This window comes from Panthera tigris, chromosome A2, assembly GCF_018350195.1.
Source record: "Panthera tigris isolate Pti1 chromosome A2, P.tigris_Pti1_mat1.1, whole genome shotgun sequence".
In the NCBI taxonomy this organism is placed as follows: Eukaryota; Metazoa; Chordata; class Mammalia; order Carnivora; family Felidae; genus Panthera; species Panthera tigris.
In genome coordinates this window covers 7,326,219-7,350,611 of record NC_056661.1, presented here as the reverse complement: position 1 = coordinate 7,350,611, position 24,393 = coordinate 7,326,219, and the positions used below count along the sequence as shown (strand labels likewise).

General features: G+C 39.3%; 2 long non-coding RNA genes across 9 annotated transcripts in view; one reads left to right on the top strand and one right to left on the bottom strand.

Moving 5' to 3' along the window:
- Window positions 1–217: 217 nt before the first annotated feature.
- LOC102957658 overlaps window positions 218–24,393 on the bottom strand; it is a 37,202-nt gene continuing 13,026 nt past the window's right edge. For 6 of the 8 annotated variants that reach the window (XR_006214650.1, XR_006214651.1, XR_001509991.2 and 3 more), the window contains 3 exons: window positions 22,038–22,144; window positions 21,055–21,107; window positions 218–1,559 (listed from right to left, as the gene is read on the bottom strand). This is a non-coding gene — a long non-coding RNA (uncharacterized LOC102957658). The remainder of the gene's footprint in view (window positions 1,560–21,054; window positions 21,108–22,037; window positions 22,145–24,393) is intronic. The other 2 variants (XR_006214653.1, XR_006214655.1) reach the window with 1 other exon arrangement.
- On the top strand, window positions 1,355–23,290 carry LOC122236573. Its single transcript, XR_006214657.1, has 3 exons — window positions 1,355–1,436; window positions 20,713–20,763; window positions 23,207–23,290. It is a non-coding gene; the product is annotated as an uncharacterized LOC122236573 (long non-coding RNA).

Genomic DNA, 24,393 nt, shown 5'->3' with positions numbered 1-24,393 from the left:
AGGAATGACTCAGTAACAAGTCATTTAATAAATGCTTTTATATTTATAAGCATTTAATAAATGCTTTTATATATAGTTCAAAAATCAACTAAGGAGGGAAATACTTTGCTTTGGGATCTATACATAGGTAGTAAAACTTATGAAAAAAGCAAAGAAATGGTAGATTGGTGCCTTGATCTTAATTTCTGAAAGTGAATAAAGACACAGGGAGATTAAAAACACTGAAGGAAAAGTTTACCACAGCCCAAAGGGTAGACAGCATGACTCCCCATGAGGGTTCAGAATTGGTCTGAAGAAAGGAGAAAACACAGGCCACAGTCTTCATTGGGTTTCCACTGAAAGAGCAAGGTAGGGCTGAACAGAATTGACTAGTTTGACTAATGCCACCAGATTTTGGGTCATAGGCAATGTATCTAGTTTTCTGGTATCTGGCCCTGGGTTGACTTAGGAGAAATACTGGCTTTGCACGTAAGAGTTAAAGGAGGTTGGGGATATTGGATACTGGATGATTTGGTTTCCACAAGAAAGAAATGTTCTTGATCAAGTTGTTTACTATCTTTAGGGATTAGCCAGACCTGAAGGAGCAGTATCTTCCTGGACAGATTGATCCCTAAAGTGTCAAAGCATCATAAACACAGAGCAAAAGAGAACATGATTAAGGCAACTGATCTTCTGATGGTTCGATAGTAAGGAAACTTTGGGGTGATGGTAGTGGTGATTATCAGAGAGTGTGGCTTAAGTTGCCATGGAATACATGGAAAACATTATGGGAGTATAAGAAGTCCTCGTAGGCTAGCCCATAACCAAGGTCTCTATTAAATCTGGTAGGTACTATGTAAAGATACGAAATTATTTTGTGGACTCTAACAGTATCTTTGTGGACTTATAAAGTGTGCATTTGACAATATTCAAGGCGGCAAGCTTGGCAGTTACACTGTTGGAGGCCATGAGCTAATGATAATAGATGTAAAGATTAGTATTTTGTGGTTGGTGATGCAGGGCAGGAGGTCATGGTGGAAAGATGGAGGGCTGCCGTAGAAGGTGCTGGAGAGTGGTCTTCTTCCCACAGCGTTAAGAGGCAGACTAATAGGAGTGAGGTATCTCCTGGAAAAAAGTTATTTTTGGAAAGACACAAATAGTTTTCTGTCAGATTCCCCTACAAGCATGGCAGCGTGGGGGTATGTTTTGGCAGAATGCAGGTATGCCTGGATAATGGGCTAAGCAGACTGCAAGCAGCTCAGGAACAAAACAGAATATCAAAAGAAGATCAGCAATATTGTCCTTTGTCTACTTTCTGCATTAGGAGGGTCAGCCACGGATATTGCTGGTGCAGAAGCTCATGAACTGGGCGAAGTCATTTCTATTCGGGAGATCTTCGGAGGGAGTGATGTCATCTTAGGCCAGTATCCCTGCCAGCAATGAGATTCTGTGCACAGGTGATGCCATTTGGGATGTGGGCCTGGGGTACCCTTTCCCAGCAGATAACTACTTGGATATGGGTCTCAGCATTTGCTCTTTGGTTGAAACAATAAACTACCTCCAGGGTTTGGGTCTCCAGCCTGTAAAATGAAAGCACCCAGAACAGAAGTAATGAGAACAGTGAACAGAAGTATGGCTATGCTTGAAAGATTGTTTTTTTATGGAAGTTTAGGCTAAAATATTATATTATCAGTGCTGCCTTGCTTATGAGAGAAGTTATAGTTAATGGGTCCTAAGAGGGTACACACCTTGGATGTGACCTCCAGGCCTTATGTGGTGGGAACAAGATAGAACATTTACAAAGACAGTTTAAAGATCAGGGCAAGACAGAGATCAATTTAGGGGTCCACTTGTCAGACTGCAGTGTTATATCTGTTAAACTCAGTGTGATCTATCCGGGACATGAACGTTTTCTTGGAGAGCTTTTCCAGGAGGTTAGTGTTGTGGATTTTGAGAAGTAAGATGTGATCAAAGTGTACAAACTTCCAGTTCTGAATAGGTTCTATAGCACGGTGACTGCAATTAATACTATTGTACTACACACTTGAAAGTTGTTGACAGAGACTCTTCAATTGTCTCACAACAAAAAAAGAAATAATTATGTGAAGTCATGTGGGTGTTAACTAACACTGTGTAAGTAATCATTTTGCAACATAGAAGTCTATCAAATCAACATGTGGTCATTAAGCTTACACATTATTATGTATATTAATAAAGCTGGAAGAAAAGTGAAATTACCATATTTGTTAGAAAGTAAACTCCTGTATTAATTCATTCAAATATTTATTATGTACCTATCATGAGCAAGGTGCAGTTTTAAGTATCTGAATTTTATCAGTGAACAAATATGGCCATTTCAGATGATACAGGAAGAATATTTAAATTCATAGGCATACAGTCTCAAACTATGAAATACAGGAATATACTGGCTATTAAAAACAGTGAGAAACCTACAGCAAACAACTGTGAATGATGAAGTGGTAAGAGTGTCCTAGTAGAATTGTTAAGGCTGTGTCTGTGTGTGTCTGTGTGTATTTAATTGAAGCACAGTTGACATACCATGTTATATTAGTTTTAGGGGTAGAATATAGCAATTCAGCAATTCTGTACTGCATACGATGCCAAAGATAACTATAGTTACCATCTGTCCCCCAAATTATGACCATATTATTGACTATATTCTCTGTATTTTTCATTCCCATTGACTTATTTGTAACTATAAATTTAAAGTAGGCTCCACACCCAGTGTGGGGTTTGAACTCATGACCCTGAGATCAAGAGTCAGATGCTCTACTGAGCCAGCCAGGTGCCCTGTAACTAAAAATTTTAATCTTAATCTTCCCCCATGTATCGTGCCCATCTCCCAACATCCTCTGTTCTGGCAACCAATGTGTATTGCGTGTTTATGAAATTTTCTGTTTTGTGTTCACTGATTCCACATGTAAGTGAAATCACTTAATATTTGCCATTCTCTGACTTATCCCACTTAGCAATATCCTTTAGGTCCATCTGTGCTGTCATGAATGACAAGATTTCATTTTTTATGGCCAAGTAATATTTCATTGTGTGTATGTGTGTGTAACACATATACCAAACCTTTTTCCATTCATCTACTGATGGACAGTAAGGTTACATCCATACTTTGGTTACTATAAATAATGCTGCAGTGAACATAGTGGTGCAAATACATTTTAAAATTTTGATCACTTTCCTTGAGTAAATACCCAGCAGTGGAATTACTGGATCATATTAGTTCTGTTTTTATTGAATTTTTTGAGAAACCATTATACAATTTTCCACAATGGTTTCACCAATTAATATTCTTACCAACAGTGCACAAGGGCTCTCTTCTTGCCACATCCTTGTCACCACTTAATATTTCCAGTCTTTTTGATGACAGCTATTCTGACTGGTGTGAGGTGATATCTCATTGTGGTTTTGGTCTGCATTTCCCTGATGATTACTGATGTTGAGCATTTTTTTGTGTCTGTTGGCCATCTGTAAGTCTTTAGAAAAATGTCTGTTCAGGGACTCTGCCCATTTTTAAATTAGATTTTTTGTTGTTGTTGAGTTTTAGGAGTTCCTTATACATTTTAAATATTAACCCTGTATGAAATGTCACTTGCAATTATCTTCTCCCATTCACTAGATTGTCCTTGCATTTTATTGATGGTTTCCTTTACTGTGCGATAGATTTTTAGTTAGATGTAGTCCCAATAATTTATTTTCACTTAATGTTTTTCTTGCCTGGGAGATATATCCAGAAAATAGTTGCTAAGGCCTATGTTCAAGAGATTACTGCCTCTGTTTTCTTTCAGGAGTTTTATGGTTTCAAGTCTCACATTTAGGTCATTAATCCATTTTGAGTTTATGTTTGTGTATGGTGTAAGAACATGGTTATTTCATTCGTTTGCATGTAGCTGTACAGTTTTCCAAACACCATTTTGAAGAGACTGTATTTTCCTCTCTGTATATTCTTGTTATCTTTATTGTACATTAATTGGCCTTTGAAGTGTGGGTTTGTTTCTGGCCTCTAAATTTTGTTCCTTTGATCTATGTTTCTCGTTTTCTGCCAGTATTATACTGTTTTGATGAGTACAGCTTTGTAGGATAGCTTATAGCCTGGGATTGTCATACTCCAGCTCTGTTCTTTCTCAAGGTTGCTTTGACAATCTTCATGGGATCTTTGTGGTTCCATACAAATTTTAGTATTATTTGTTCCAATTCTGTGAAAAAATACTGTTGGTATTTTCATAGGGATTACAATGAATCTGTAGATTGCTCTGGGTAGTATGGACATTTTAACAATATGGGTCCTTCCATGCCATGAGCATGGTCGATCTTTCCATTTCTTTGCTTTACCTTCAATTTCTTTCATCAATGTCTTATAGTTTTCAGAGTATAGGTCTTTATCCTTCTTGGTTTAACTTATTCCTAGGTATTTTATACCTTTAAAACAAGTTTTTATTAAAATTTCAGCTATCATAGTGATTTATTAGTTCCAATTGCTCAATATAGTGATTCCACAATTCCATATATCACCTGGTGCTCATCACAAGTATACTAATCTCCACTACCTATTTAAACCCATCCCTCCAACCCCATCCCCTCCTCTGGTAACCATCAGTTTGTTCTCTATAGTTAAGAGTCTATTTCTTCATTTGCCTCTCTTTTTTTTCCCTTTGCTTGTTTTATTTCTCAAATCTCACGAGTTAAATCATATGGTACTAAATGATCTCTTTCTCTTATTTTGCAGATTTCATTTTTAATGGCTGAGAAATATTCCACTGTATATACATATATCACATCTTTTTTTTTTTAAGTTTAAAAAACTGGGGTGCCTGGGTGGCTTAGTCAGTTAAGCATCTGACTCTTGGTTTCAGCTCAGGTCATGATCTCACAGTTTGGGAGTTCGAGCCCTGCATTGGGCTCTGTGCTGACAGTGTAGAACCTGCTTGGGATTCTCCCTCTCTCCCCCTCACTGCCCCTCTGCTCGCACTGACTGACTGTCTCTCTCTCCCTCCTTCCCTCCCTCCCTCTCAATGCCCCTCTGCTTGCACGGTCTGTCTCAAAAAAAAAAAAAAAGTTAAAAAAATTTTAACATAATCTCTACACCCAACATGGGGCTCAAACTCACAACCCTGAGACCAAGAATCACATGCTGTACTACTAAGCCAGCCAGGTACCCCTACACCATGTCTTCTTTATTCATTCATCAGTCGGTGTACATTTGGGCTGTTGCTCTAATTTAGCTACTGTAGATAATGCTGCTATAAACACTGAGGTGCATGAATACCTTTGAATGAGTATTTTTCTATTCTTTGAGTAAATACCTAGTAATGCCAATTGCTGGATTGTAGGGTAATTCTATTTTTAAGTTTTTTGAGTACTCTCCATGCTGTTTTCCAGAGTGGCTGCACTAGTTTGCATTCCCACCAACAATGCAAGAGGGTTCCCCTTTCTCTGCATCCTTGCCAACATCTGTTGTTTCTTGTATTGTTTTTAGCCATTCTGGCAGGTATGAGGTAATATCTCATTGTAATTTTGATTTGTATTTCCCTTATGATTAGTGATGTTGAGCATCTTTTCATGTGTGTCTTGGCCATCTGTATGTCTCCTTTGGTATTTTATACTTTTGACTCAATTGTAAATGGAATTGGTTTACTTCATTTCTTTTTCTGCTACTTCATTATGAGCATATATAAATGCAAACATATTTCTGTATACTAATTTTGTACCCTGAAACTTGAATGAACTCATTTATTCTAATAGGTTTGGGTGGAACCTTTACAGTTTCCTATATATAGTATATCATCTGTAAATAGTTAATTTTACTCTTCTCTAACAACTTGAATGCCTTTTATTTATGTTTCCTGTCGGATTGCTGTGGATAGGACTTCCAGGTAGTACTATGTTGATGAAACAGTGAGGACGATATCCTTGTCTTATTCCTGATCTCAGAACTTTCAGTTTTTCACCATTTAATATGTTACCTGTGGGTTTTTCATATATATAGCCTTTATTACATTATGTTTACTCTAAACCCACTTTGAGTTTTTAACATGAGCAAATGTTCAGTTTTGTCAGATACTTCTTTTTGCATCTATTGAGATGACCATATTGCTTTTATTTTTTAAATTTTATTTATAATTTACATCAAACTTAGCATATAGTGCAATAATGATTTCAGGAGAATCCAGCGATTCATCCTCTACATGTAACACCTAGTGTGCTCATCCCAACAAGTGTCCTCCTTAATGCCCCCTGCCCATTTATCCCTTCCCCACACCCCCAACCCCTCCAGCAACCCTTTGTTCTCTGCACTTAAGAATCTCTTATGTTTTGTCCCCCTCCCCGTTTTTATATTTTTGCTTCCCTTCCCTTATATTCATCTGTTTTGTATCTTAAATTCCACATATGAGTGAAGTCATATATTTGTATTTCTTTAATTTTGCTTAGCATAATACACGCTAGTTCCATGTTGTTGCAAATGGCAAGGTTTCATTATTTTTGATTGCTGGGTAATATTTCATTGTGTATATGTGTGTGTGGGGATATATCTATATCTATATATCTATATCTATATCTCACATCTTTATCCATTCATCAGTTGATGGACATTTGGGCTCTTTCCATACTTTGGCTATGGTCGACAGTGCTTCCTTCTATAAACCTTGGGGTACATGTGCCCCTATGAATCAGCACTCCTGTATCCTATGGATAAATACCTAGTTGTGCAATTGCTGGGTCATAGGGTAGTTCTATTTTTAATTTTTTGAGGAACCTCCAGACGGTTTTCCAGAGTGGCTGCACCAGTTTGCATTCCCACCAGCAGTGCAAAAGAGATCCTCTTTCTCTGCATCCTTGCCAACATCTGTTGTTGCCTGAGTTATTCATTTTAGCCATTCTGACAGGTGTGAGGTGTATCTCATTGTGGTTTTGCTTTGTATTTCCCTGATGATGAGTGATGTTGAGCATCTTTACATGTGTTAGCCATGTGGATGTCTTCTTTGGAAAAGTGTCGATTCATGCCTTTTGCACATTTCTTCACTAGATTATTTGTTTTTTGGGTGCTGAGATTGATAAATTCTTTATAGATTTTGGATACTAATCCTTTATCGATATGTCATTTACAAACATCTTCTCCCATTCTGTTGATTGCCTTTTAGTTTTGCTGATTGTTTCCTTTGCCATGCAGAAGCTTTTTATCTTGATGAGGTCCCAATGGTTCATTTTTGCTTTTGTCTCCCTTGCCTCCTGAGACATTTGAGTAGGAAGTTGGTGCAGCCAAGGCCAAAGAGGTTTTTGCCTCCTTTCTACTCCAAGATTTTGATAGCTTCCTATTTGCATTTAGGTCTTTCATCCATTTTGAGTTTATTTTTGTGTATGTGTAAGAAAGCGGTCCAGGTTCATTCTGCATGTCGCTATTCAGTTTTCCCAACACCATTTGCTGAAGAGACAGTCTTTATTCCATTGGATATTCTTTCCTGCTTTGTCAAAGTTTAGTTGGCTATATGTTTGTGGGCCCACTTCTGGGTTCTCTATTCTGTTCCATTGATCTATGTGTGTTTTGTGCCATATTGCTTTTAGCCTTAATTTTGTTTATTCTTGCATACCTGGAATTTTTAATCACACTTGACCTTGGCAAATTATACTTTAATGTATTATTTAATTCTGTTTGCTAATAATGAGGATTTTGCATCTATATTCATCAAGGATAATGGCCTTATGGTTCACGGGTTTGTTTTGTTAGTGTCTTTGGTTTTCGTATCCAGGTAATGCTGGCTGCTGCCATCATCATCATCATCAATCCTGGCCTTTTATTTATTTTTTTAATGTTTATTTATTCTTGAGAGACAGAGACAGAATGTGAGTGGGGGAGGTTCAGGGAGAAAGAGAGACGCAGAATCTGAAGCAGGCTCCAGGCTCTGAGCTGTCAGCACAGAGCCTGACATGGGACTCGAACTCACAAACGGTGAGATCATGAACTGAACTGAAGTCAGACGCTTAACTGAGCCACCCAGGTGCCCCATTAATGCTGGCCTTTTAGAATGAATTTGGAACTTTTCTTTTTTCCTTACTTTTTGGAAAAGTTTTGGAAGGATAGGTATTAACTCTTCTTTATTTTTAAAAAATGGTTATTTATTGGGGTGCCTGGGTGGCTCAGTCGGTTAAGCATCCAACATTAGCTCAGGTCATGATTTCGCAGTTCATGAGTTCAAAGCCCCATGTCAGGCTCTGTGCTGACAGCTCAGAGCATGGAACCTGCTTCAGTTTCTGTGTCTCCTTCTCTCTCTGCCCCTCCCCTGCTTGCACTCTGTTTATTCATTCTTGAGAGAAACATTAAAAAAAATTTTTTTTAATGGTTATTTATTTAAAGAATATGCATGTGACGCGAGAATCCCATGCAGGCTCCCGCTCAGTGTAGAGGCTGACATAGGGCTTGATGTCACAACTGTGAGATCATGACCTGAGCTGATAACCAAGTCAGTTGCCCAACTGACTGAGTCACCCAAGCGCCCTGAACTCCTCTTCAAATGTTTGGTAGAATTCCCTTGTAAAGCATTCTGGTCCTGGATTTTTGTTTGTTGGGAGTTTTCTGATTACCAATACAATTCTGTTAGTGTCAATCTCTTCAGATTTCCTATTTCTTCCTGACTCAGTCTTGGAAGACATATGTTTCCAGAATTCTATACATGTTTTCTAGGTTATAAAATTTGTTGGCATATAGTATTTCTGGTCTCTTAATGATCTTTTGTATTTCTGTGGGGCCAGTTGTTAACTTCTCCCATTCAGTTTCTGATTTTAAGTCCTTTTTCTTGATGAGTCTGGCTAAAGGTTCTTCATTTTTAATTTTTCAAAGAACCAGCTCTTGGTTGTATTGATATTTTCTATTTTTTTAGTCCCTGTTCATTTGTTTCTGCTCTGGTCCTTATTATTCCCTTCCTTCTACCAGCTCTGGGCTTTGTGTTCTTCTTTTCCTAATTGCTTTAGATGTGTGATTAGATTTATTTGAAATTTTCATTTCTTGAGGTAGGCCTGTATCATTATAAACTTCCCTCTTAGCACTACTCTTACTATGTCCCAAAGATTTTGAAGCATTGTTTCCATTTTTATTTTCTTGGGGTACTTTTAAATTTTCTTCTTTCATTTCTTAATTGACCCAATGCTTACTTAGTAGCATTGTCAGCCACCACGTTTGTGTTTTTGTACAGTTGCTTTCTTGTAATTAATTACTAATTTTATACCATTGTGGTCAGAAAAGATGTTTGATAGGATTCCAATCTTCTGAAACTTACTGAAACTTGTTTTGTGGCCTAACAGGTGATGTATCTTGGAGAATGTTCCATGTGAACTTGAAAAGAATGTATAGTCTGTTTTTGGATGGACTATTCTGTATATATTTGGCCTAATGTATTATTCAAAGCCACCATTTCCTTAATAATTTTGTCTGGATGATCTACCCATTGATATGTGAGGTGGCAAAGTCCCCTACTGCTATCATATCACTGTCAATTTCTTTGTTTACGTCTGTTAATATTTATATATTTAGGTGCTCCTATACCAGGTGCATAGATATTTACAACTGTTACATCCTCTTGCTGAATTGGTATCTTTGCCATTATGCAATGCCCTCCTTTGTCTCATTATAGTGCTTGTTTTAAAGTCTATTTTGTAATGCTACCCCAGCATGTTTCTCTACTTAACATTTGCATGGAGCATATTTTTTATTCAAAGTAAGCTCTATGTGCAACATGGGGCTCAAAGGCATGACCCCAAGATCCAGAATCACACACTCCACTAACTGAGCCAGTCAGGAGCCTCTGGAACATATTTTTCCACTTCATTTTCAGTCTGAATGTATGTCTAGGTCTGAAGCCTCTTATATGAAATATACAGATGGGTCTTATTCATTCATTCATTCCATTCCATTCCATTCCATTCAGTTCAGTCACACTATGTCTTCTGATTGGAGCACTTAGATCATTTGCATTTAAAGTAATTATTGGTAGCTATGTGCTTACTCCCATTTTGTTGTTTTCTGATTGTTTTTGTAGTTCTTTTACTCTCTTCCCTTGTGATTTCTATCTTTCTACTTAGTGTTATGTTTGGATTCCTTCTTTTTTTTTTTTTTTTTTTTTGGTGGGTGGCAGTTTTATTTATTTATTTTTTTTACAATATTTATTTATTTATTTTTTTAATATATGAAATTTACTGTCAAATTGGTTTCCATACAACACCCAGTGCTCATCCCAAAAGGTGCCCTCCTCAATACCCATCACCCGCCCTCCCCTCCCTCCCACCCCCCATCAACCCTCAGTTTGTTCTCAGTTTTTAACAGTCTCTTATGCTTTGGCTCTTTCCCACTCTAACCTCTTTTTTTTTTTTCCTTCCCCTCCCCCATGGGTTTCTGTTACGTTTCTCAGGATCCACATAAGAGTGAAACCATATGGTATCTGTCTTTCTCTGTATGGCTTATTTCACTTAGCATCACACTCTCCAGTTCCATCCATGTTGCTACAAAAGGCCATATTTCATTCTTTCTCATTGCCACGTAGTATTCCATTGTGTATATAAACCACAATTTCTTTATCCATTCATCAGTTGATGGACATTTAGGCTCTTTCCATAATTTGGCTATTGTTGAGAGTGCTGCTAAAAACATTGGGGTACAAATGCCCCTATGCATCAGTACTCCTGTATCCCTTGGATAAATTCCTAGCAGTGCTATTGCTGGGTCATAGGGTAGGTCTATTTTTAATTTTCTGAGGAACCTCCACACTGCTTTCCAGAGCGGCTGCACCAATTTGCATTCCCACCAACAGTGCAAGAGGGTTCCCGTTTCTCCACATCCTCTCCAGCATCTATAGTCTCCTGATTTCTTCATTTTGGCCACTCTGACTGGCGTGAGGTGATATCTGAGTGTGGTTTTGATTTGTATTTCCCTGATGGGGAGCGACGTTGAACATCTTTTCATGTGCCTGTTGGCCATCCGGATGTCTTCTTTAGAGAAGTGTCTATTCATGTTTTCTGCCCATTTCTTCACTGGGTTATTTGTTTTTCGGGTGTGGAGTTTGGTGAGCTCTTTATAGATTTTGGATACTAGCCCTTTGTCCGATATGTCATTTGCAAATATCTTTTCCCATTCCGTTGGTTGCCTTTTAGTTTTGTTGGTTGTTTCCTTTGCTGTGCAGAAGCTTATCTTCATAAGGTCCCAGTAATTCACTTTTGCTTTTAATTCCCTTGCCTTTGGGAATGTGTCGAGTAAGAGATTGCTATGGCTGAGGTCAGAGAGGTCTTTTCCTGCTTTCTCCTCTAAGGTTTTGATGGTTTCCTGTCTCACATTCAGGTCCTTTATCCATTTTGAGTTTATTTTTGTGAATGGTGTGAGAAAGTGGTCTAGTTTCAACCTTCTGCATGTTGCTGTCCAGTTCTCCCAGCACCATTTGTTAAAGAGACTGTCTTTTTTCCACTGGATGTTCTTTCCTGCTTTGTCAAAGATGAGTTGGCCATAAGTTTGTGGGTCTAGTTCTGGGGTTTCTATTCTATTCCATTGGTCTATGTGTCTGTTTTTGTGCCAATACCATGCTGTCTTGATGATGACAGCTTTGTAGTAGAGGCTAAAGTCTGGGATTGTGATGCCTCCTGCTTTGGTCTTCTTCTTCAAAATTACTTTGGCTATTCGGGGCCTTTTGTGGTTCCATATGAATTTTAGGATTGCTTGTTCTAGTTTCGAGAAGAATGCTGGTGCAATTTTGATTGGGATTGCATTGAATGTGTAGATAGCTTTGGGTAGCATTGACATTTTGACAGTATTTATTCTTCCAATCCATGAGCAGGGAATGTCTTTCCATTTCTTCATATCTTCTTCAATTACCTTCATAAGCTTTCTATAGTTTTCAGCATACAGATCTTTTACATCTCTGGTTAGATTTATTCCTAGGTATTTTATGCTTCTTGGTGCAATTGTGAATGGGATCAGTTTCTTTGTCTTTCTGTTGCTTCATTGTTAGTGTATAAGAATGCAACTGATTTCTGTACATTGATTTTGTATCCTGCAACTTTGCTGAATTCATGTATCAGTTCTAGCAGACTTTTGGTGGAGTCTATCGGATTTTCCATGTATAATATCATGTCATCTGCAAAAAGCGAAAGCTTGACTTCATCTTTGCCAATTTTGATGCCTTTGATTTCCTTTTGTTGTCTGATTGCTGATGCTAGAACTTCCAGCACTATGTTAAACAACAGCAGTGAGAGTGGGCATCCCTGTCGTGTTCCTGATCTCAGGGAAAAAGCTCTCAGTTTTTCCCCATTGAGGATGATGTTAGCTGTGGGCTTTTCATAAATGGCTTTTAGGATCTTTAAGTATGTTCCTTCTATCCCGACTTTCTCAAGGGTTTTTATTAAGAAAGGGTGCTGGATTTGGTCAAAGGCCTTTTCTGCATCGATTGACAGGATCATATGGTTCTTCTCTTTTGTTTTTTGTTAATATGATGTATCACGTTGATTGATTTGTGAATGTTGAACCAGCCCTGCATCCCAGGAATGAATCCCACTTGATCATGGTGAATAATTCTTTTTATATGCTGTTGAATTCGATTTGCTAGTATCTTATTGAGAATTTTTGCATCCATATTCATCAGGGATATTAGCCTGTAGTTCTCTTTACTGGGTCTCTGTCTGGTTTAGGAATCAAAGTAATACTGGCTTCATAGAATGAGTCTGGAAGTTTTCCTTCCCTTTCTATTTCTTGGAATAGCTTGAGAAGGATAGGTATTATCTCTGCTTTAAACGTCTGGTAGAACTCCCCTGGGAGGCCATCTGGTCCTGGACTCTTATTTGTTGGGAGATTTTTGATAACCGATTCAATTTCTTCGCTGGTTATGGGTCTGTTCAAGCTTTCTATTTCCTCCTGATTGAGTTTTGGAAGAGTGTGGGTGTTTAGGAATTTGTCCATTTCTTCCAGGTTGTCCAATTTGTTGGCATATAATTTTTCATAGTATTCCCTGATAATTGTATCTCTGAGGGATTGGTTGTAATCATTCCATTTTCATTCATGATTTTATTTATTTGGGTCATCTCCCTTTTCTTTTTGAGAAGCCTGGCTAGAGGTTTGTCAATTTTGTTTATTTTTTCAAAAAACCAACTCTTGGTTTCGTTGATCTGTTCTACAGTTTTTTTAGATTCTATATTGTTTATTTCTGCTCTGATCTTTATTATTTCTCTTCTTCTGCTGGGTTTAGGCTGCCTTTGCTGTTCTGCTTCTATTTCCTTTAGGTGTGCTGTTAGATTTTGTATTTGGGATTTTTCTTGTTTCTTGAGATAGGCCTGGATTGCAATGTATTTTCCTCTCAGGACTGCCTTCGCTGCGTCCCAAAGCGTTTGGATTGTTGTATTTTCATTTTCGTTTGTTTCCATATATTTTTTAATTTCTTCTCTAATTGCCTGGATGACCCACTCATTCGTTAGTAGGGTGTTCTTTAACCTCCATGCTTTTGGAGGTTTTCCAGACTTTTTCCTGTGGTTGATTTCAAGCTTCATAGCATTGTGGTCTGAAAGTATGCATGGTATAATTTCAATTCTTGTAAACTTATGAAGGGCTGTTTTGTGACCCAGTATATGATCTATCTTGGAGAATGTTCCATGTGCACTCGAGAAGAAAGTATATTCTGTTGCTTTGGGATGCAGAGTTCTAAATATATCTGTCAAGTCCATCTGATCCAATGTATCATTCAGGGCCCTTGTTTCTTTATTGACCGTGTGTCTAGATGATCTATCCATTCTGTAAGTGGGGTGGTAAAGTCCCCTGCAATGACCACATTCTTATCAATAAGGTTGCTTATGTTTATGAGTAATTGTTTTATGTATTTGGGGGCTCCGGTATTTGGCGCATAGACATTTATAATTGTTAGCTCTTCCTGATGGATAGACCCTGTAATTATTATATAATGCCCTTCTTCATCTCTTGTTACAGCCTTTAATTTAAAGTCTAGTTTGTCTGATATAAGTATGGCTACTCCAGCTTTCTTTTGGCTTCCAGTAGCATGATAAATAGTTCTCCATCCCCTCACTCTCAATCTAAAGGTGTCCTCAGATCTAAAATGAGTCTCTTGTAGACAGCAAATAGATGGGTCTTGTTTTTTATCCATTCTGATACCCTACGTCTTTTGGTTGGCACATTTAATCCATTTACATTCAGTGTTATTATAGAAAGATACGGGTTTAGAGTCATTGTGATGTCTGTATGTTTTATGCTTGTAGTGATGTCTCTGGTACTTTGTCTTACAGGATCCCCCTTAGGATCTCTTATAGGGCTGGTTTAGTGGTGACGAATTCCTTCAGTTTTTGTTTGTTTGGGAAGACCTTTGTCTCTCCTTTTATTCTAAATGACAGACTTGCTGGATAAAGGATTCTTGGCTGCATTATTTTTTCTGTTTAGCACACTGAAGATATCGTGCCAATCCTTTCTGGCCTGCCAAGTTTCAAAAGAGAGATCAGTCACGAGTCTTATAGGTCTCCCTTTATATGTGAGGGCACGTTTATCCCTTGCTGCTTTCAGAATTTTCTCTTTATCCTTGTATTTTGCCAGTTTCACTATGATATGTCGTGCAGAAGATCGATTCAAGTTACGTCTGAAGGGAGTTGTCTGTGCCTCTTGGATTTCAATGCCTTTTTCCTTCCCCAGTTCAGGGAAGTTCTCAGCTATAATTTCTTCAAGTACCCCTTCAGCACCTTTCCCTCTCTCTTCCTCCTCTGGGATACGAATTATGCGTATATTATTTCTTTTTAGTGTATCACTTAGTTCTCTAATTTTCCCCTCATACTCCTGGATTTTTTTATCTCTTTTTCTCAGCTTCCTCTTTTTCCATAACTTTATCTTCTAGTTCACCTATTCTCTCCTCTGCCTCTTCAATCCGGGCTGTTGTCGTTTCCATTTTGTTTTGCATTTCGTTTAAAGCACTTTTCAGCTCCTCGTGACTGTTCCTTAGTCCCTTGATCTCTGTAGCAAGAGATTCTCTGCTGTCCTGTATACTGTTTTCAAGCCCAGCGATTAATTTTATAACTAGTATTCTAAATTCACTTTCTGTTATATTATTTAAATCCTTTTTGATCAGTTCATTAGCTGTTATTTCCTGGAGATTCTTCTGAGGGGAATTCTTCCGTTTGGTCATTTTGGATAGTCCCTGGAGTGGTGAGGACCTGCAGGGCACTTCCCCTGTGCTGTGGTGTATAACTGGTTGGTGGGCGGGGCCGCAGTCCGACCTGATGTCTGCCCCCAGCCCACCGCTGGGGCCATAGTCAGACTGGTGTGTGCCTTCTCTTCCCCTCTCCTAGGGGCGGGATTCACTGTGGGGTGGCGTGGCCCGTCTGGGCTACTTGCACACTGCCAGGCTTGTGGTGCTGGGGATCTGGCGTATTAGCTGGGGTGGGTAGGCAAGGTGCACGGGGGCAGGAGGGGCAGGCTTAGCTCGCTTCTCCTTAGGTGATCCACTTCAGGAGGGGCCCTGTGGCAGCGGGAGGGAGTCAGATCCACTGCCGGAGGTTTGGCTCCGCAGAAGCACAGAGTTGGGTGTTTGCGCGGAGTGAGCAAGTTCCCTGGCAGGAACTGGTTCCCTTTGGGATTTTGGCTGGGAGATGGGCGGGGGAGATGGCGCTGGAACTTTGTTCCCCACCAAACTGAGCTCTGTCATCTGGGGGCTCAGCAGCTCTCCCTCCCTTTGTCCTCCAGCCTTCCGGCTTTCTGAGCAGAGCTGTTAACTTATGACCTCCCAGAGGCTAAGTCGCGCTTGCTGTCGGAACACAGTCCGTCAGGCCCCTCCGCTTTTGCCAGCCAGACTCAGGGGCTCTGCTTGGCCGGTGAGCCACTCCTCCGCCCCGGCTCCCTCCCGCCAGTCCGTGGAGCGCGCACCGCCTCGCCGCCCTTCCTACCCTCTTCCGTGGGCCTCTCGTCTGCACTTGGCTCTGGAGACTCCATTCTGCTAGTCTTCTGGCGGTTTTCTGGGTTATTTAGGCAGGTGTAGGTGGAATCTAAGTGATCAGCAGGACGCGCGGTGAGCCCAGCGTCCTCCTACGCCACCATCTTCCCCTCTCTCTGGATTCCTTCTTATTTTTTGTGTATCTATAAGTTTTTCCTTGTGACTACCATGAGATTAATATATAGTGTCCTACGTATACAGTGGTCTATATTGATGATCAGTTAAGTCCAAACACATTCTAAAAGCAGTACATTTTTACTCCCCCTTCCCTCATTTTATGTATATGATGTATATGTGTACATATACATATGTAAACATATGTATATATTTATGTATGTATATAACATCTTTTGTTTTGAGTCCTTTGGCTAATGTTTATAGATATAATTGATATTTTGTTTTAACCTCTATACTGGCTTTACAAGTGATAATCAATTATGTTTATTGTATGTTTACTTTTACTTGTTAAAAGTTTTTCCTTTTACTTCTCATTATGTCATTTTCTTTCCACTCAGTTCCCTTTAACATTTCTTCTAAGTACATTTAACTTTTATTTTTGTTGGAAACTCTCTCCTATTCTGAATAACCTTGCTGGGTATAGTATTCTTGGTTGTAGGGGTTTTCCTTTCAGCACCTTGAATGTATTATGCCATTCCTTTCTGGCCTGTAGTTTCTGCTGAAAATCAGCTGATAGCCTCATGGGGTTTCCCTCATATATAATGTTTTTCTCATCTCTTTCTTTAAAAATTCTCTTTAGGGGCACCTGGGTGGCTCAGTCGGTTAAGCGGCTGACTTCGGCTCAGGTCACGATCTCGCGGTCCGTGAGTTCGAGCCCCGCGTCGGGCTCTGGGCTGATGGCTCGGAGCCTGGAGCCTGTTTCGGATTCTGTGTCTCCCTCTCTCTGACCCTCCCCTGTTCATGCTCTGTCTCTCTCTGTCTCAAAAATAAATAAACGTTAAAAAAAAGTTAAAAAAAATAATAAAAATTCTCTTTATCCTTACTTTTTGCCACGGTAAGTATTACATGTCTTGGTGTGGGCGTTGCTGGGTTCATCTTTTTTGGGGCTCCCTGTCCTTCCTAGACCTTGATGTCTGTTTCATTCCCCAGGTTAGGGAACTTTTCATTCATAATTTCTCCAAATAAGCTTTCTACCTCTGTGTTTCCTTTGGGACCTCTATAATGCAAATGTGTGTACAACTGATGCTCTCTCAGAGCTGTCCTCGTATCTTCTTTTTTTTTTAGTTTTTTAAAAAAAGCTTATTTAAGGGGCACCTAGATGGCTCAATTGGTTGAGCAGCTGACTTCAACTCAGGTCATGATCTCACAGTTCATGAATTCAAGCCCCATATCGGGCTCTGTGCTTAGAGCTCGTAGCCTAGAGCTTGCTTTGGATTCTGTGTGTGTCTCTCTCTCTGCCCCTCCCCTGCTTGTGCCCTGTCTCTCTCTCAAAAATAAACATTAAAAATAAATTAAATTAAAAGGTTTGATGGCCAAGGCATCCATTTCAAAGAGGCATCCACTGCAAAGATGGTTACCAGAGTAAACATATTACCAGCTATATGATTGAAGAGCCAGGCCACCTCTTCTAACTGAAGCCCCTTTATTTTAGAAACATGGTTGATTTCTCCATACTTCAAAATTCCTACTCTTATGTCTGAAATCCACCAATAAAGAATAAGCCTGTACACAGGCCCCCACCCTCAAGTCCGATAAAAGGAGAATGCCAGGCCATTGCATTTTCTCTCTTCTACCTGAGACCTTGCTGTGTGGCCTCAGGTGAGCTGTATAATTTCTAGGTCTTCTTTCTTGATGGTTATTGCTGAAGGGTGCCTTGCAACCCCAAGGGCCAATCCAACTAGAATATTGGTTATTGAAAGGCTGAGACCAGCACAAAACAACTGGCATAGCCAGCAGGACTGCAGTATTGCCCTTGCAATTAACCGAGGAATATCCTTTACCTTCAGCTTGCTTTATTAACCACTTCACTCAGGAGGGTAACAGCATCTGGGAGTGAAGTACCACTTGCCAGAGGTCTGCTGCTCTGCTCTGTGTTTGCATACTGCTTTGCCACTGTCCTGCCAGCGGGTTCTGGCCCAAAGGTTGCAGTAATCCAACAATCTCCCCAGGACAGGTGTTCAAGGCCATATGATTTAAAGAAACTACCAGACCATAAGGGCCTTCATGGACTAATACTGTGCATAAGGGTTCTCCCTCCACACCTTAAGGCCAAAGAGAGTTAAGGAGGGTGAACTGGACTACAAGGCTACTGTCCTTGCCCAAGGAGAAGCTCTGAGCTAAAGGCACAAGGAAAGGATTCCTGTAGGTGAGGAGAATGGTACACCTCCATCTGTGACAACAGAACCAGCGGGTCATGCCAGGAGTGTGTATCCTAACACAGAAGAGTGAAACAGCCTTGTAACAGGAAACCAATGGCACCACCGAAATAAAATACAACAGGCGTATGGTTTCTGTGTCACCACTTCACTCTTTGTCTCCTGACCTGTTCCAACTCTGAAAAGGCCTTATTCAAAACTGAGTCTGGACAAGGACTGACAGACTGATTTTTTAAAAATGTTTACTTATTTATTTGAGAGACAGAAGGAGACAGAGAATCCCAAGCAGGCTCCACACTGTCAGCCCAGAGCCTGATGCGGGGCTCAAGACTCATGAACTGTGAGATCATGACCTGAGCTGAAATCAAGAGTCGAACACTCAACTGACTGAGCCACCCAGGTGCCCCTGGAGAATTATGTTTTATGGGCCTAATTACAGGCGTTGCACTACTATACTTTATTTGGAGCACTAAACCAATCAATCAAGAGGGACTAAAACTCCTAGAAGAAAACATTCAAAAAAAAAAAAAAACTATTAAAATTAAGTGCTTATGAAGTATTCCTAAAACTCAAGATATTTAGTTTCTATATGTCATTTCAGTTCACATGACATGGGGTTATTCTGGTAAATAAAACCTAGTTTACATTTGGCTTAAAGCAGGCATGTCTTCAGAGTTATTAGCATTAAATATAATGTAGATAAACAACTTATATTCCATCTGGGTTTAATAGTCAAATAAATTCATGCTATCTCTAAAGTGGGGAATCTAAACATAATTGTTGGGAACAAATGATTTAGATAGATGTAAATGGAATAAAAGTTCAGGCAAATTTTTCAGTAATAATTACGTGTTATGGTATGTCTATTTAAAAATAGTTTCCCAGGGCACCTGGGTGGCTCAGTTGGTTAAGTGTCTCACTTCGGCTCAGGTCATGATCTCACAGTTTGTGAGTTCGAGCCCCACATCAAGGTCTGTGCTCTCAGCACAGAGTCTGCTTCGGATCCTCTGTCTCCCTCTCTTTGTCCCTCCCTTGCTCGTGCTCTCTCTCTCAAAAATAAATATTAAAAAAAAACAAGTTTTCCAAATCTCTTTGGTAGCTTGAACTTTAAGAGTTTTGCTAAGTTATGGGAGCCTGGTTGGCTCAATTGGAAGAGCATGTGACTCCTGATCTTGGGGTTGTGAGCTGAAGCCCTACGGTGGGGGTAGAGTTTATTTAAAACAAAAAACAAAAAACTTCTGCTTAAGTTAAAATAAATGATGGGAAATTCATTAAATATCTAGATCATCAAGATCATTTCCAAATAAGATAAAATACTGAAACATTAATTACTGAACACCAGCTTATCTACTTTTGGTTTTTCTTTCTTTTTTTTAATGTTTTGTTTTTGAGAGAGAGAGAGGGCAAACACCAGTGGGAGAGGGGCCGAGAGAGAGAGAGGGTGACATAGAATCTGAAGCAGGCTCCAGGCTCTGAGCTGTCAGCACAGACCCTGACCTGGGGTTCAAACTCATGAACTGCAAGATCATGACCTAAGCTGAAGTTGGACGCTCAACTGACTGAGCCACCCAGGCGCCCCTACTTTTGGTTTCTTATTACAGAGAAAGAAGATATTTGGGGCTATTAGTAAACCTGTCTGTGCCACACTGAAAAACTATGCTATTACAAAGTGTTTTGAGGAAGTATAAGCTTAACTCATAAATTTACCAATCTAAAGAATGCTGGTATACCACAATTTACAACTGCTTACTACTTCAAGTTTCTATAGGTATATTAATTAGAATTAACCCATAGAAACCTAATTAAAATTACTAGAAATAATAAAGCAAGGTATGCAAGGAAGGTAGAATATGTCTTTGTGTATGAAAGGTATTAGGTATGACAATGCATGTTTGTTAAGGGAAATGAAAATAATTTTGTTTTAAGAAAAAAGAGGGGAGCACCTGGATGGCTCAGTTGGTTGAGCATCTGACTTTGGCTCAGGTCATGATTTCGTGGTTGGTGGGTTCAAGCCTCACATCAGGCTCTGTGCTGACAGCTCAGAGCCTGGAACCTGCTTTGGATTCTGTGTCTCTCTCTGTCCCCCTCTCTCTCTCAAAATAATAAACATTTTTGAAAAAATAGAAAATCTGAATGTAAAAAAGATAGTTGTACAAGGTTTGTGAAAAAGGAATCTTGGGAAAAGAATTTTACGTGTGGTCAAACTGGCTAAGTTTAGAGTGGATCTAATTAAAATTGTAAAAAGAATTTTAATATTAAAAAGTACACTGCTACAAAGTTAGAATTTGGTTTTCATGGATTACTGGTGTGCTCTTGAGATCACCAAAGTTTTTTGTGCTTTTAGTTTTAAATTTACCTTTTGAAAAAGCATAATTCTATGTTGCAAAATAACTTATTGTGCTTCATGTTATCTCTGTCCTCAGGCCTTTGCTTAAGTAAACCTAGTCTTCTCAAGAGCTGAGTTTTGCTCATAAGTAAGTAACCTTCTATATTTGGCTCTAAAATCTTTTATTGTCATTTTGGTTAAGTGGATAATTAAGTATTGCTTCATAGTGAATTACCTTATTTGACCAACTGTTTTAAAACCTTGTTTTTAAGATTTTATTTTTAATCTCTACACCCAATGTAGGGCTGGAACTCACAACCCTGAATCAAGAGTCATATGCTCTAATAATTGAGCCAGCCAGGCATCCCAAAACCTTTTGATATTTCTGACAAACTTTCCAAAATTCAAATTCTAAGTGAAGTCTTAATGTTGAACTCACCTGGGATTTTTCCAGAGGGCTCCTGGAACACCCCAAAAGATTTGTTCTGTTTCCTTATAAGAGAGACATTAAACTAATTAGGTTAAATGGTATGTTAAGTTACATGGGAAACCATATCAAATACATAATAAACCTTCTTAGGTTATACTGTGGGTAAATGTAATTAATACAAGTTATAACAAATACATTATTAATATAAGAAATTGTAAGAAATTCTTAAAAACCTGTACGCTTAAAAACGTATGCTATCACTTATAATTCTAGTTATTATCTTAAAATGTGTCACAGAAACAACCAAATTTCCTGATAAATTTAATCAACTCTTTCATCTGACCTTAAAAATGGCAATGTTTAAAGTCTTCTTTCATTTATACATAGTTACTGTTTTACTGCACTGCTTGGCAAGTGTCTATAAAAGTGGTCATTTTCTTTTTTTTTTTTTTTTTTTTTAATTTTTTTTTTCAACGTTTTTTATTTATTTTTGGGACAGAGAGAGACAGAGCATGAACGGGGGAGGGGCAGAGAGAGAGGGAGACACAGAATCGGAAACAGGTTCCAGGCTCCGAGCCATCAGCCCAGAGCCTGACGCGGGGCTCGAACTCACAGACCGCGAGATCGTGACCTGGCTGAAGTCGGACGCTTAACCGACTGCGCCACCCAGGCGCCCCAAAAGTGGTCATTTTCAAGGAGATTCATGAAAAGGAATTTTTGACAAGTACAGATTTCTAATAACTGTAAGATCCTAAAACTGAACTGGGTAAAAATTTATAGAATTAATGGAAAAAGTGGATTCAAGGCAAACAGTAAAAACATGAGGCATTGAATGAACTGTGAATGTAATTATAATTTTTATGACATTTTATGTAAAACAGTTATAGTTCCTTCACGTTTTCATTTTTCCAGATTTAATAAAACCTTTTTCTCTTAACCTATCAGCAACTTGGTAAGATACATACCTTTGTGAACAAGGATGAAATATTTACCTTTTTTCTCCATAAGTGATTTGTCCAGAATTTGGAAACTCTCACTGAGCACTTTTATTTTCAGGGCAATATACTTATTTGCGTAGGTTCGTTAAGAATCTATTCCACTTGCACATAATGGGACACAATTGGAAACACTGGTTATTATCACCAAGGCTTTAAGTAGAAAGTCATATTTGAGAATGATACTCATAGATTCAATTACCAGACAGCTTTAAGGAATTAAGATGGACTTTATGGAGCCAATAAAGCCCCTCGCAGGGGCACCTGGGTGGTTAAGTCAGTTAAGCATCCGACTTTGGCTCAGGTCATGACCTCACGGTCCATGATTTGAGCCCTGTGTTGGGCTCTGTGCTGACAGCTCAGGGCCTAGAGCCTGCTTCGGATTCTGTGTCTCCCTCACTCTCTCTGTCCCTCCCTCACTCATGCTCTGTCTCCGTCTCTCTCTAAAAATAAATAAACATTAAAAAAACTTTTTTAAACAAAACAAAAAAGCCCCTTGGGAGAACTGGCCTGGTACCTTGCCTACAAGGCTCCCAGCAGTCTTCCAGGTGAGTAAGGAAGATCACTTTCTGGCAAGCAAAGGAACCTCACCATAGTTGAGGGATCTCATGAAGAGAGGAATTCACCCAAACCTATAGGTATTGCAAGCCAAGTCTATGGCAAGTTCCTGCCTTGGCTTCTGAGCCTGAAGAGGCTTTTAAAAGTTAAATCTCAGGGTACCTGGGTGGCTCAGTTGGTTAAGCATCTGACTCTTGATTTCAGCTCAGGTCATGATCTCACGGCTTGTGGGTTCGAGCCCTACACAGAGCTCTGTGCTGACAGTGTGGAGCCTGCTTGGGATGTTCTCTCTCCCTCTCTCTCTGCCCCTCCCCTGCTCTCTCAAAATTTCCATCAAAGCAGACTTAAAGGAGCCTATATGGTCAATCAGTATTCTTGCTGCACTTAAATAACCAAGCCAAATTTAATGAGACAAAACTTATTTCACAAATAAATTAGTGTTGTTTTAATTATCTGATACAAATGGGGGTAACTGTTTATAGAGAAAAAATTGCATTTCAGTAATACACCTCTGTGGATATCAAATTCTAGTGTTGTTAATTGTCTTTAAGGCTTTGTTTCCTATCTGTAAACTAGACCAGATACTAAATTCTTTTTGTTTCCTCCAGGATCTGGCTACAACTCTCCAAACGAACATTTCCAACTTTTTCCCCTACCCTTATAACTTGGAATCGTTGAGAAATAAAATTGGCACAAAGCCATATCAGCTAAGGTGAGATAACCTGATAAAAAAGAGAAATGACCACAGCAGCTGGGCCATCTTCATACCTGCTGCCATGTGGGCCACTCCGATCACCAGAGACCCTCAAATTGCAAACAAGTAAAATCCATCAGCTTATATACTGCCTGCCCTCAGTGCATCTGAACGTGCGTCAAGTCTGGCATCTAGAAATCCTGACTGGCTACCTTCAGGACTCAAAAACTGGGATTACAATCTACTCCAACCATTAACCTTTTTTATTTTCTTTTGTTTCCACATAAATGTTTCTTATTAAATACCCAACTGTTTGTACCATATAGGCCTAACCTGGGTAACCCACCTGTATCACTGCCTCCTGAAATAAGACACAAATCTTTAACTGAACTAACCTATTCTCAGGATGAAGAGACTGGTTCAATGAGATATGGAGCATCCACCAACTCAGGACAGGTTTAAACCTACTTATACCATATGGCCTCGAACAATTTAAATAGAACTATCATTCCATTTGTAACTGCGTGGATGGAACTAGAGGGTATTGTGCTAAGTGAAATTAGAGAAAGACAAAAATCATATGACTTCACTCAGATGAGGACTTTAAGATACAAAATAGATGAACATAAGAGAAGGGAAGCAAAAATAATATAAAAACAGGGAGGGAGCATGGGCTAAATGGGTAAGGGGCATTAAGGAATCTACTCCTGAAATCATTATTGCACCATATGCTAACTAACTTGGATGTAAAGTAAATAATAAAGGAAACTACAAAAACTCTCAAATGTATACCATGATTTTCATAAAGTGAACAGACTTGTGTGATGATTCTACATGTTGATAGATAGAAAGAAAGAAAGAACGAACGATCGAATGGTCATTGGGGCAACTGGGTGGCTCAGTTGGTTGAGCAGCTGACTTCAACTCAGGTCATGATCTCGTGGTTTGTGATTTCGAGCCCATGTTGGGTTCACCGCTGCCAGTGTAGAGCCCGCTCCAGATCCTCTGTCCCCTTCTCTCTCTCTCTCTCTCTCTCTCTGCCCCTCCCATGCTTGTATTCTCTCTCTCAAAAATAAACGTTAAAGAAAAAAAAAAAAGAAT